This window comes from Schistocerca nitens, chromosome 4 (genome assembly GCF_023898315.1).
Source record: "Schistocerca nitens isolate TAMUIC-IGC-003100 chromosome 4, iqSchNite1.1, whole genome shotgun sequence".
Lineage (NCBI taxonomy): Eukaryota > Metazoa > Arthropoda > Insecta > Orthoptera > Acrididae > Schistocerca > Schistocerca nitens.
In genome coordinates, this window is record NC_064617.1 from 353188144 (window position 1) to 353201052 (window position 12909).

General features: G+C 39.0%; 1 protein-coding gene across 1 annotated transcript in view; it reads left to right on the forward strand.

Annotated features, from left to right (window-relative positions):
• The window catches only part of LOC126251847 (RAB11-binding protein RELCH homolog), a 121964-nt gene that overhangs the window by 35385 nt on the left and 73670 nt on the right, over positions 1-12909 (forward strand). The window lies entirely within an intron of this gene.

The following is a 12909-nucleotide window of genomic DNA, read 5'->3' on the forward strand; positions in this document are numbered from 1 at the left end:
GGTAAGATAAGGCAGCGACCATGACTTTCCCAGAAAGAATCTGTGTATAACAGGAGAGCTGATGTAAACAGACACTTCAACCTCTCCAATCTTGTTGTTGCAGTACTTGAATTGCTTGAATTTTAAGAGAGAAAATGCCTGCCTCTTATGTCTTATCAGTGATTTCAGTGCACTCTGCAACATGAACTTCCACATTTTTTCCGCTGTTTGATATTAATTCAACATATTCTTTTGCAATATAAACTCTTTCACAATTTTTTATTCTATTTTTGAATACCCCAAAATTTCTATTACATGGTATGTATGAATGACCACATGCAGAAAACATGTGGGTGATTGACTCAAATCTACCAACTGTAGTCAGTCCTATACATTCTCAACATTGTGTGATTTCGGTTTTGTCCAGTACATCCACCTGAGAAGAGGCTGAGATGCTTGATTGTGTCTGGAACGTAGTTTTTAATGTAGTGGTATAGAAAAGTGCACCCCTCATTCACACCTTTTCTTCTATCACCCTCATGATAAAGATAGACCATGTTGCTGTCATCTTTCAAATTGTGGATATTTAACACATTTACCCATAGTTGCCGCATATAAAATACTTCTTGCACGGGAATTTCTGGTAAGGGCAAATTCTGCATATAGTCAAAGGCAGCAGTGGCACCTGTTTCTTCATTTTCAAGACACTGAGACTTGGCTTCTTCACGGATGTGTAAAACTTTCGATTCGTTCGAAGATGATTCTGCAAATCTCCCTAAGCTTTGCAGAGGTGGGGACTTCTTAATTTCTCTTTAAGCTCCTCACAAAGAGAACAAATATCCATCTGTGGTCTGCAGAACTTATAATTGCAATTTTCATGAAAAAACTGCCAGTAGAAGTCATATTTCACAGCTACACCTGGATATTCGGTACAATACATTTGATACATTGTTTTCACACGCAGTCACGAATTTGAGTGCAGAATTTCCTTTCCAGCGTAATGTGAGGACTTCAGAGGAAAAGACTGTATATGTCCATCTTTTGTTTTCAGGATACTCTCAGGAATTTTATTTCCTTTCACATTCTTCTCACATTTATCTTGTGTCAGTTTCCCATTTATTAATGTGTGAGTTACAGAGAACACTCGCTTCTTTCCAATGGAGTGGAAACTATGAAATGCTTTTTGACACAATTGCACTCTACATGAGCCACACATTACAAAATACCGAAAACTGGAACAATGCTTATTTTTTCTATCACCATCTAATTTCTGAGGTCTGCGCCTCTTGGCATCATAAGCTTCAATAAGGCCCATTAGGTACAAAGCTTGAGCATCTTTGTTTGGGACATCTTGAAATTTTGAAAGGATATCAATTTTCTCTTTGTGAACGATTCTCTCGAAACAGCCTCTCTGGCACCTACAATCAATATGATTGTTTAAAAGTTTGTCATTTAATCTAGTCTTCCATGATAGATATTGGAAAAGAATACAGGATACACCACCACAACTACTTCAGCATTGGAATAAGATAGAGTGGAAATAAAGCTTATTATCGTCACTATTGATGTTGTAGAAGTTTGTACTGATGTGCAGTTCTCTCCTGTTTCCTTTCCTGCAATGTGTTTTCCACTATAGCTAATATAAGCAATAGCTTTGGCAATGGTTTGTTTTATTAAGTTTTTCTTGAGTGGAAGCATTTCTCTTTCTTTTGAGCGACATAGTGTGGCATTGACTTCGGCTCGACAATCAAACAACAATTGAATGACTATGAAACCACAGATTTGCGTGAGAAGCAGCACTTAATAGCATTGCCAACATACACAATGGCACGGAGCTGAAAAGTAATACGTCTGTGATTTAATGCTTTTCTGCCTCTGCACACCTAATCTACAGTATGAGTTTTAACATAGAAGTAGAAAGCTAACTTAATGCTATTCGGTGTCGTTTGAAGCATCTTGTCCAAGTAATTCACAATATAAAAAAAAAAAAAAAAAAAAAAAAAAAAAGTGCCTGTATGGACTTAATGCGTTTCAGCTCCGACCGATTCAGTTATAGAACATCTTCTCAGAAGAAAATGTGGCAATATGACCATTGACATGATTTCTTAAGGTTCTTATTTATTTTGTTTTCTTCTCTGATGGGTCAACAAAGGGCCATGTGCCACTTTCATTTCCTTATTCACTGTTCTTTACATCAAGCACTCTTTCATCTGTTCAGACTTCAGATCCATTTTTTTCACTCTATTATAATCAATATTTTTTCCTTAGACACTTCCGTCAGTTGAATATAGAAAAATACCAGTCTTCTTTTTCTCATTACTTCCAATATGTTTTCTATTTTTTGATAACTGTCTAACATTTCATAGTTTTTTGTGGGCCTAATATTTTCCTAATGATGTGACCTAGTATTTCTAATTTATCTGAATTGTAGTTTAATGCTAGATATTTGCTTGCATGTGGACATTCTGGCTACACTACTGTATTGCAGTGCCTTATTTTTGCATTTTTAGACAGGCATTTCTCATTGTAAAGGGCTCTAGTTATATGTTTCCTTCCTTGTCTAATGGATTTTCCAAACCTTTTCTTGGATTATCCCCCCAAGATACTTAAATTTTTTAACATTCTGTGTTTTGCCAAAGTATGTTTTCAGAAATTATAGCAAAATCATTGTCAAATGCAAGACCGTTTATTTTAGTGTTTATGTTTCTTCTTGCCAACCATGTTGATGAAATCTTATATTCATTCAGTTTTTCATTCCAAATTCTCATTGCTTTTCTAGAACGCACTTAAAAGGAATTGAAGGTAGATAGTCACCTTGCTGTACACATGTGTTTTTGAAGGGCTGAGATATATCTCCCATAAATTTCACCTTAGATGCTGTGTCTGTAAGTGTATCACGAATTAGATTTGCCAATTTAGACTTCACACACTCACACACACACACACACACACACACACACACACACACTACTACTACTACTCATATTCAGGAATTCTATGATTTCCAATTGTGTTTGAAGGTAATTCTGTTATCAGTTAAATTCTTTTTGTGGTCAAAGATTTTTATTGGTAAGTACGTCACTCTTTTCATTGGCACGCTGAGGCCAAGTGATGGGTAGTATAAATCTTCAAATTTATGAATGTTGTTATTCTTTTCAAATTATGGGTGATTGTTGAGAACAAATTCTGTAAAGGAGAAAGTGTATTGTGACACTGTTGTCAGTCTGCCCAGCCATTTAAAGAGCTGTCTATAAGAGATTCTAGAATGGACACATTTGTCATAGAATGTACTGCATTTTCACAGACTGCATTGAAAGAACGTTTCGTGAGTGGTTTGAACGCTTCAAGAATGGTGATTTTAACGTCATAAACCGACATAGTGGTGAAAGAGAGAATATTTTCGAAGATACAGAATTGGAGAGATTGCCGAGTGAAGACTCGGGTCAAACTCAAGAAGAATTGGCACGATTAGTGGGAGTGACACAGCAAGCCATATCAAACTGTCTCAAGGCTATGAGCATGATTCAGAAAGAAGTAACTTGGATCCTGTGTGAGCTGAAACCAAGAGATGTTCAACGGAATTTTTGTGTTTTTGAACAGTTGCTTCAGAGGCAAAAACAGAAGGGATTTCTGCATCACATTGTGACGGGGGATGAAAAATGGGTTCATTACGATAACCCTAAATGCAAAAAATCAGGGGGATATCCCAGCCATGCTTCCACGTTGACGGCCAAACCAAATATTCACGGCTCTAAGATAATGATCTGCATTTGATGGGACCAGCTCAGTGTCGTCTACCTTGAGGTGTTAAAACCAAGTGAAACAATCACAGGTGCTCGTTATTGAATGCAATTAATTAATTTGAGCAGAGCATTAAAAGACAATCGGCCGTAGTACAGCGAGAGGCACGATAAAGTAATTTTGCAGCATGACAATGCTCAACCCTACGTTGCAAAAGAGGTCAAAACATACTTGGAAATGTTAAAATGGGAAGTCCTATCTCACCCACCATATTCTCCAGTCATTGCTCCCTCTGACTATCACCTGTTTAGATCAATGGCACATGGCCTGGCTGACCAACACTTCTGAACTCATGAAGAAGTCACAAATTGGATCGATTCGTGGATTGCTGCAAAAGATGAACAATTTTTTCTATGCAGGATTCACACACGGCCTGAAAGATGGGAGAAAGTAGTGGCCAGTGATGGAGAATACTTTGATTGATATATGTGTAACCAATTTGTTTCATTAAAGCCTCAAGTGTTGGGGAAAAAATGACGGAAGCAAAGTTGTACACCTTGCATAAACCAGACAACTGTGTCACTGACATATTCAGATGTTCATCATCAGTTTTCCTCACAGTATAAATGTTATATTTTGTTATGTTAGAAATAATTAGGTGGATCAGAAAAATTAATAACTGGTTTATAACAAACCTAGCGATCTTTTTTTTGTAACGAACGATGTAGGTGACCACTTACGTACTTCACGTGCGAGCAAACCATTATGCATTGTATTTAACCCAAATTATCTCGTGTTAGAAAAATCTGACAAAGTTCCGTTGTGGAGTAGATGAAATTGTCATGTAATCTTGCGATTTCATTCGCATAGTGTGTTCACCTAACTTCAATAATAAAAAAGTTTCCCACATGTCAAAAATTCAGTAACGGTGCAAGAAAATCCATTCTCGTAAACTGTCCAGAATCATCTTAATAATTTGTTGTTGCACATACAAATAAAATCAAAGTATAATTTAGCTTTTCCAGAACACACAGATGCCAGGTCTGTATTCGTACACTGAACAGTTTGCCTGTTTGAGCTAGTTGAGTGAAATGTAGCATTACACCCATGTTCTGTGCAGGTATGGCAGACAACACAAACTGAGAACCTTCTAAAGAAAGAAGATAGGCAGTGAAAAGGAACTCACTTGTCGGAGACTATGCTTTGAATGTTTTATTTGTATGAAATTGAGAGCTTTCTCAGAGAATGTTCTTTTGCTGTGGGAATCTTTTCTTTCTGCAGTCCATCTAAAACACATTTTGTGCGTTGTTAGAGTTTAAGAGCTTAAAAATAATCCTTTAATTCAAACACACACACACACACACACACACACACACACACACACACACACACACACACACACACAGACACGTGCACACCAGCGACCGTGGCGAGATTCGAGATTTACTGTTGATTATCGATTATTGTAAGAAGTTGTCTGTCAGATGGAGGTGGGGGGGGGGGGGGAGGAAAGAAGGATGTAGGAGGTGGTGGGGGTTAGTGTGAGGCAGGTCTTTCGACAGATACCTCAGCAGCTCCTAATGATTTCGATGACAAGAAGTGATGTGGAGCTGGTTTGCCAACTTCACACCTCTCTCACATCAGTTGATTTATTTGGTATGTACAGCCAATCTTCTTCTCTGGATAGTCAGCCACATCGATCTCGAAAATCTTCTTCTCCGGAGAATAAAGCTGGTTAAGAGAATTTGCCAGCCGGGGTGGCTATGCAGTTCTAGGCGCTACAGTCGCAGGTTCTCATGAAATAAGTGGATACTCACAGAATACTTTTAGTTTAATCTTGGTATATTTCGACTTCCACAAAGAACAAATTCACCATTTCTCACATAAATATTCGAAAGTTTGCAAGGCAACCGATTCGTCTCACATCAGACTCGATTAAATACCTATACAATAGCGTTGGTTAAACAACCGCATAATTTATGAACATGTCTTGCTTCTAGCAAGTCCAACACATGAATTACTTGAAAGTCTAATTTCACTTCTTCATTAGTCCTTAACAATCATCACAGTCACTAAAAGCACAGAATAATACATAAACACTCCTTGTTCTTCTCTACATATGCATTGAAACTCTATGGATTGTACAGCAGGTACTTGTTGGCCGCCGTTCGGCCGCCGCAACCACAATATGCTCGTGACTGTTTTTAGACCTGCACACACAAATGTGCAGTGCGCAGTAGGTCGAATTCGTGTCTCTCTCACTTCTATTTAAAATATCGTGTGTTTGAGACGGAGGAAGGCCAAGTGGTTCTAGAATTTATTCAGAAATTCTAGAAGCATCCCATATTCCTCCTCTCAGATGACACTTGAGTACTTTATTCTAATGCCTTGTACTGTTTTTTCTTTAGTGTGTATTAGTATCATTATTTATAGTAGTTTGTAGTCTAGAAGAACACTGGGCAACTGAAAGTGTTCTTTTTGACACTTGTAAATTCACATAAAACATAATAAAGCTAGTGGTATATAGAATTCAAACTTACCAGAATAATTCCTATTAACTGTGTGACTTCTGTCACAATACTGTCCTTTTACCCTAGGATCAGTACCTATACCCAGTACGTTGTCCTCGATGGTGGTGTTCATCGGAGGTGAGGGTATCATCTGGAGTGCCCCAGGGAAGTGTGGTAGGTCCGCTGTTGTTTTCTATCTACATAAATGATCTTTTGGATAGGGTGGATAGCAATGTGCAGCTGTTTGCTGATGATGCTGTGGTGTACGGGAAGGTGTCGTTGTTGAGTGACTGTAGGAGGATACAAGATGACTTGGACAGGATTTGTGATTGGTGTAAAGAATGGCAACTAATTTTAAATATAGATAAATGTAAATTAATGCAGATGAATAGGAAAAAGAATCCTGTAATATTTGAATACTCCATTAGTAGTGTAGCACTTGACACAGTCATGTCAATTAAATATTTGGGCGTAACATTGCAGAGCGATATGAAGTGGGACAAGCATGTAATGGCAGTTGTGGGTAAGGTTGATAGTCGTCTTCGGTTCATTGGTAGAATTTTGGGAAGATGTGGTTCATCTGTAAAGGAGACCGCTTATAAAACACTAATATGTCCTATTCTTGAGTACTGCTAGAGCGTTTGGGATCCCTATCAGGTCGGATTGAGGGAGGACATAGAAGCAATTCAGAGGCGGGCTGCTAGATTTGTTACTGGTGGGTTTGATCATCACACGAGTGTTACGGAAATGCTTCAGGAACTTGGGTGGGAGTCTCTAGAGGAAAGGAGGCATTCTTTTCATGAATCACTACTGAGGAAATTTAGAGAACCAGCATTTGAGGCTGACTGCAGTACAATTTTACTGCTGCCAAAGACCACAAAGATAAGATAGGAGAGATTAGGGCTAGTACAGAGGCATATAGGCAGTCATTTTTCCCTCGTTCTGTTTGGGAGTGGAACAGGGAGAGAAGATGCTAGTTGTGGTACGAGGTACCCTCCGCCATGCACCGTATGGTGGATTGTGGAGTATGTATGTAGATGTAGATATACATGTGGGTTGACTCTGTGAATGCACTTCCTCCTTTCGTTCTGGTAGGCACGCTTCTTTATAAAACATCCCTATTCATCAGGCCACGGATCATCCTATCTCTGTGTAGGTAAGCCTCCCCTATATCCTCAGCAAATTCTTGGTACGCCCCCCCCCCTGCCCCCTTATCCATTATGAGTAGGCCTCATGGTTCATTACTCTAGTATATATCTTTATGTACACTATAATTAAATATTTCCTGGTAAAATAAAAATCTATTTTACATTTCACTCTCACTTCTTAATACCTCATTTAATACCCTAGAGTCTTCCTCTTTTTTTTTTTTTTTTTTTTTTTTTTTTTTTTTTTTTTTTTAACTTCTATAATCTAAGTGGATACTATGTCTACACATATTATTCAACTCATGGTAGATACTATGTCTACCTATTTTGTTCAAGCCTCACTATTGTACTATTCATCAGTTTATCCGAGTATTCGCTACACTGACTTTTCTTAAATAAGCATCACAATTAACTCCAATCTGGCTTGCGTTCTCCTTCATTACTCATGCTTCCTGCTTATAAATACTCTTTGTAAGATCATCGTAGTTTTTCTATACTTATGTACATATGCGATATGGAATCTATATATATGAGATGGCTTTTCATGTAAATAGACGATGTAGAACCGTCATAATAAAAACAATTTGTGCATCTTTCTATATGTACATATATCTTCTCCCCTACAACCCTTGGCGGTTCTTACATCCTTCTAATCTGTAACTTCATCATTTGTGTATTCGTATTTCTTTGTGTGTATGCATAAGTGTGTTTGTGTATTCTGATTCTTCGGCCTTCATATGTGAAAATAAGATGTAGATTATTGGAAACCACAGAGACTAGTAAGGACTTTTGTGATAGAAGTATATGAATATGGAAAGAGGAAAAAAATAGTTGGGTCCTCAAAACAGAAGTAAGAAAGGAAAAAACAGAAATGGTTGCTGAGATCGAAGAAGAGGAAGAAGACAGCCCCAAAGATAAGAAACCCTTCTCACACCCCTTCCCCAGGATTCCTACCTCGCAGGTACTTGAGTGAGAAGCCGGAGGTGGTTTGGTGTTAAACCGTCTCCTACAGAACGGACATTCCTACCTTACCCTCTTAAGGTCCCCGAAGGAAATCTTAGCAACACTAAGGACACAGCAAATGGTGAAGAATCAAGCACACTTGTTTGGAAGGGTTGTTTGATAGGAGTGGTGTGTGTTTTGTGTTAGCCATGATTTATCTGTTGGTGTAAATCAAGCTCTTCTTTACACTACCTCCCCTTTTCAAAATCAATACAAACCCTCTCGTCTACATCACATCTCATAAAAGGTATAAAATATTCTATATAAAATAGAAAATCCATACACTACAGTATAATGGTTGTTCAATTAGTTACACGATATTACCTTTTTCCACAAATATAATATTCTATTCTGTTCATTTAATTTGGAGGTCACCGTTTATCCATGATTCTCTTAAATTGTTTTTTATTTTGTTGTCATATCGAGTTTTCTCAGTACTAAAATTATAGGATAGTTTAAGAATTCAAGAATAGATTACAGAATAGTTTAAGACGTGAAGGTAATTTGGTGCAGGATACTATTTTGGAAGAAACACCGAAAAAAACTCGGGATCCGACGGTCGTCTCTCTGCCCGTTAACACAGAACGTTAACATCCCTGGGGGATATATGACTCCACCTGGGTCCCATGGATCTGATATTAATTTCGCTTGAGCAAGTGCAGACCAGTACTTCTCATTAAATTTTGTTTGAAAGTCTCCCCACTGCAAAACAATCACCACTTCCCTAGGTAACACAACATTAAGAGATGATACATTTTTTTCTACTTGGTTTTGGATAAGCTTGAATTCTTTCCACATATCATCTGTAACCTTGCTAGTATCATTAAGTTTGGAAGAAGCGACAGTCAAAATGTTTCCAGAGGCTATAATCTCGGTTACTTTTCGATCCATAACTTGTTCAAGTGGTTCCGCCAAACTACATACATTTATAATACCAAAGTTAGATATATTTTCTTTGAAGTATCTATCAACATTATCCACTCGTTTACAGACACCTGTAATTTGCGAATGAATAATCGGCATTAATTCCTTAGGCTGATCTACAGTCTGTTTCAAAGTATTCATTCCCTGTCTTACATTATTGTATTCACTATTGTACACATCTTCCAAAGATTCTAAGTTTTCAATAGGTTCTGATTCTACATTATTACATTTATCTTCAGTATCAAATCTAACTTCTTTGTCAAATCCTGAAGTTCATAATTCTGTCTCTGATTAAAGTCAGTGAACAGTTGATTTACGTGACTGCTTAAAGAACTAGTTAGTTCACCTTTCAAATCTGTCTTGAGATTTTCTACTTTAGCAGTTAAAGCATCGAATTCAGTTTTCAAATTTCCCATACCTTCACATAAATTACTCAATTCTTTACTTTGTGAATCTACCTTAGCACTTAACAATCCTAGTTTCATTCTGAACATCCAATTTATTATTTGAGTATTCACTGAATCTAACTTAAGACTTTGAGCATTTAAAGCTGCATTTAGTTCCTTTCTTAAAGGTGCTGAATCTGTACTTTGGGCTTTGATAAATTTACTAATTCATATGTCTGGCACTTCCTTACTCACTTTCATAGCCATGGCTGGTTCTGAGTTTCCCCAGTTCTCCGTGTATTATCCATATTCCTATTAGTTTTAGATCTAGTAATCATTTAACAAATTAACTCTAAGTATAATAACTACACCAATAAAAGTCACTCTACTGTCTGTATCCCTTCTTGCTAAGGTACTAAAGCCCTATTTTGCGCTCACCCGGCGTAGAATTCTCGCAACGTAGGGAGGCAGATGTGACGGCAAGTCAGCACCGGTGAACAGCAAGCTGGCGGCATCAGGCATTGGTGTCGAGGTCGGCATCGGTAGGCAGCTGTGGAAGCAGGTCAGCACCGGTGAACCCCAACTGGTGCCAGTGGCGTCGGATGTTGTTTTCGCATCAGCGTCGCCGCGATATGTGTGAGAGCTGTATACTCACTCCACTGGATCTTCTTAGTTGAATTATTCTTGTCGTATCTCTTCTTAGTCTAATACGTCGAGGTCATCTTTCCGTTCTTTTAACATTGATACTTCCTTACGTCTTCCCTTTTGTTGCGTCCATAAATTTTTCCATTTGATTTTTGGACTTAATCCAGTTACATGAAACAGTTCTCTTGTCTTGTTATATCTGGTTGCTATGGCAACACATCATATCTTCTTCTTTGATTTCTTCTCAAAATTGCCATTTTTTTTCAAGTCCTTTTCACTGGTCGCCATGCTCTAACTCTTTTTTGATGACAGAATGTGTGCAGTACATATACAAACTTTGTTTTCACCAATTAACAGTGTAGTTAACTATGCAGAATACCTTTCTCGCATTCCACATATAAATATCTTCTTGTATTTCACTCGCTTCTCGGGTTTTAGTGGCAAGCCCAACACGTGAATTGCTTGAAAGTCTAATTTCATTTCTTCATTTGTCCTTAACACTCACTAAAAGCACAGAATAACACACAAACTCCCCTCGTTCTTCTGTACACATACACTGAAATACTATGGATCGTACAGCAGGTACTTGTAGGCCGCTGTTCGGCCGTTGTGCCCACAATTTGCTTGTGACTGTTTTTAGACCTGCACACACAAACATGCAATGCGCATTAGGTCAGATTCATCTCCCTCACACTTCTATTTAAAATATTGTGTGTTCAAGACAGAGGAAGACCAAGTTGTTCTAGAATTTATGCAGAAATTCTCAAAGCACTACAAGCTGTGCAACAAGACTAAAGGTGTTCAGAGGGCAGAGGCAGAGAGAGGAAGGGGAGAAAAGAAGAGGAAGGTGGAGATGAAGAGAAACAAGGAGGGAGGGAGAGAGGAAGGGTGAGGAATGGAAAAAATGTGGAAGGGAGAGGGGGGAGAGAGAGAGAGAGAGAGAGAGAGAGAGAGAGAGAGAGAGAGAGAGAGAGAGAGAGACCTTGGGGGAGAAGAAGAGTAGTGGGATAAGGCAGTACACAATCTGGGTAGGGTAGGAGTTGAGTTGTGTGGACGGAAGAGAGAAGGGAAAAGGTTAATGTGAGCAGGGGGAAATAGGTCAGCGGAGGGGATTGCGAGAACACGGCATATGCTTGAGAGACAATTCCCACCTGTGCAGTTCAGAGAAACTAGTGCTCGAAGGGCAGATCCAGGTGACTCACATAATGAAGCAGCTATTGAAATCATTTGTGTTGTGGTACATAGCATGTTTGGTTGGTCTCTGTGGATGAAATATCCTTATACAAGTACACCAACATCTCCCATGCCCATGGCCTTGTGGCCATGGAATTCCACCTTTCTCAACGACTTCCTGACACCAAACCTACCGCATCTTTCCTAATCCTCTAAGCCAACCACACGTTGATCCAAAATAATTTCACTTTTGATATCAAAACTGTGGTACTGCCACGGGTGCTCGTATGGCACCATCCTATCCCAGCGTCCTATGCCAACTTATTTATGGGCCATCTGGAGGAATCCTTCCTATCCAGTCAACACTTCAAATCCTGTGTCTTGTTCAAATTCATTGATGACATTTTCATGATATAGACTCCTGGCAGGGACAGCCTGTGCTCTTTCCTTGAATACTTTAAAACCTACTCCCAGATCTGCCTCACCTGGCCCTTCTCAACTCAACTAGCCATATTCCTAGAAATCAATCTCCATTTCTCAGGTTGCACCATAAACATACGTGTTTTTATATCAAATGCACCAACCATTCACTTTGACAGCTGTCATCCGTTCCATGTCAATAAGTCTCTTCCTTACAGCCTCGCTACCTGTAGATGCTGCATCTGCAGTGGAAAGTAGGAGTTGTTGAAATATATTGTAAACTTTAACAAAGCCTTTATTAACAAACAGTATCTTACCCAGCTCTTCCGTAAACAGATCTCCTGTCTCCTCCCCTGACACTAGTAAACCTGTTGACCAACCACTGACCAGCATTCCTGCGATCACCCATTATCTTGTTGGCCTTCAAAAGCTCAACCTCATCCTTCGCTAGGGCTTCGACTACCTGTTTTCATGCCCAGAGACAGGGGTATCCTAAGCTAAATCCTACCCACATCGCCAAAAGTAGAGTTCCATCCCCCTCTCAGCTTACAGAATATCCTTTTCCATCCCTATTCCAGTCCCCTTGTGGTCAACCCACGTGCAAGATCTGTCACTTACACCCACCTACCTGCCACCTCCCTCATAATCCAGTCACAGGCATTTCCTAACCTATAAAAGGCAGGGCCATGTGTGAAAGCAGCCCTGATTTACACGCACCAAAAAAAGTTTTGCATCACCTCTGTTCCAAGTACCTGTGCAGGAAATTGGAATAGAGATCAACATAAACATCATTTCCGCCCTTTTTATTGCTCATGAAAACCACACATTGCATGTTGCACCACCATACAGCGAGACCTTCAGAGGTGGTGGTCCTGATTGCTGTACACACCAGTACCTCCATACCCAGTAGCAAGTCCTCTTGCATTGATGCTTGTCTGTATTCATCATGGTATACTACCCACAAGTTCATCAAGGTTGGTC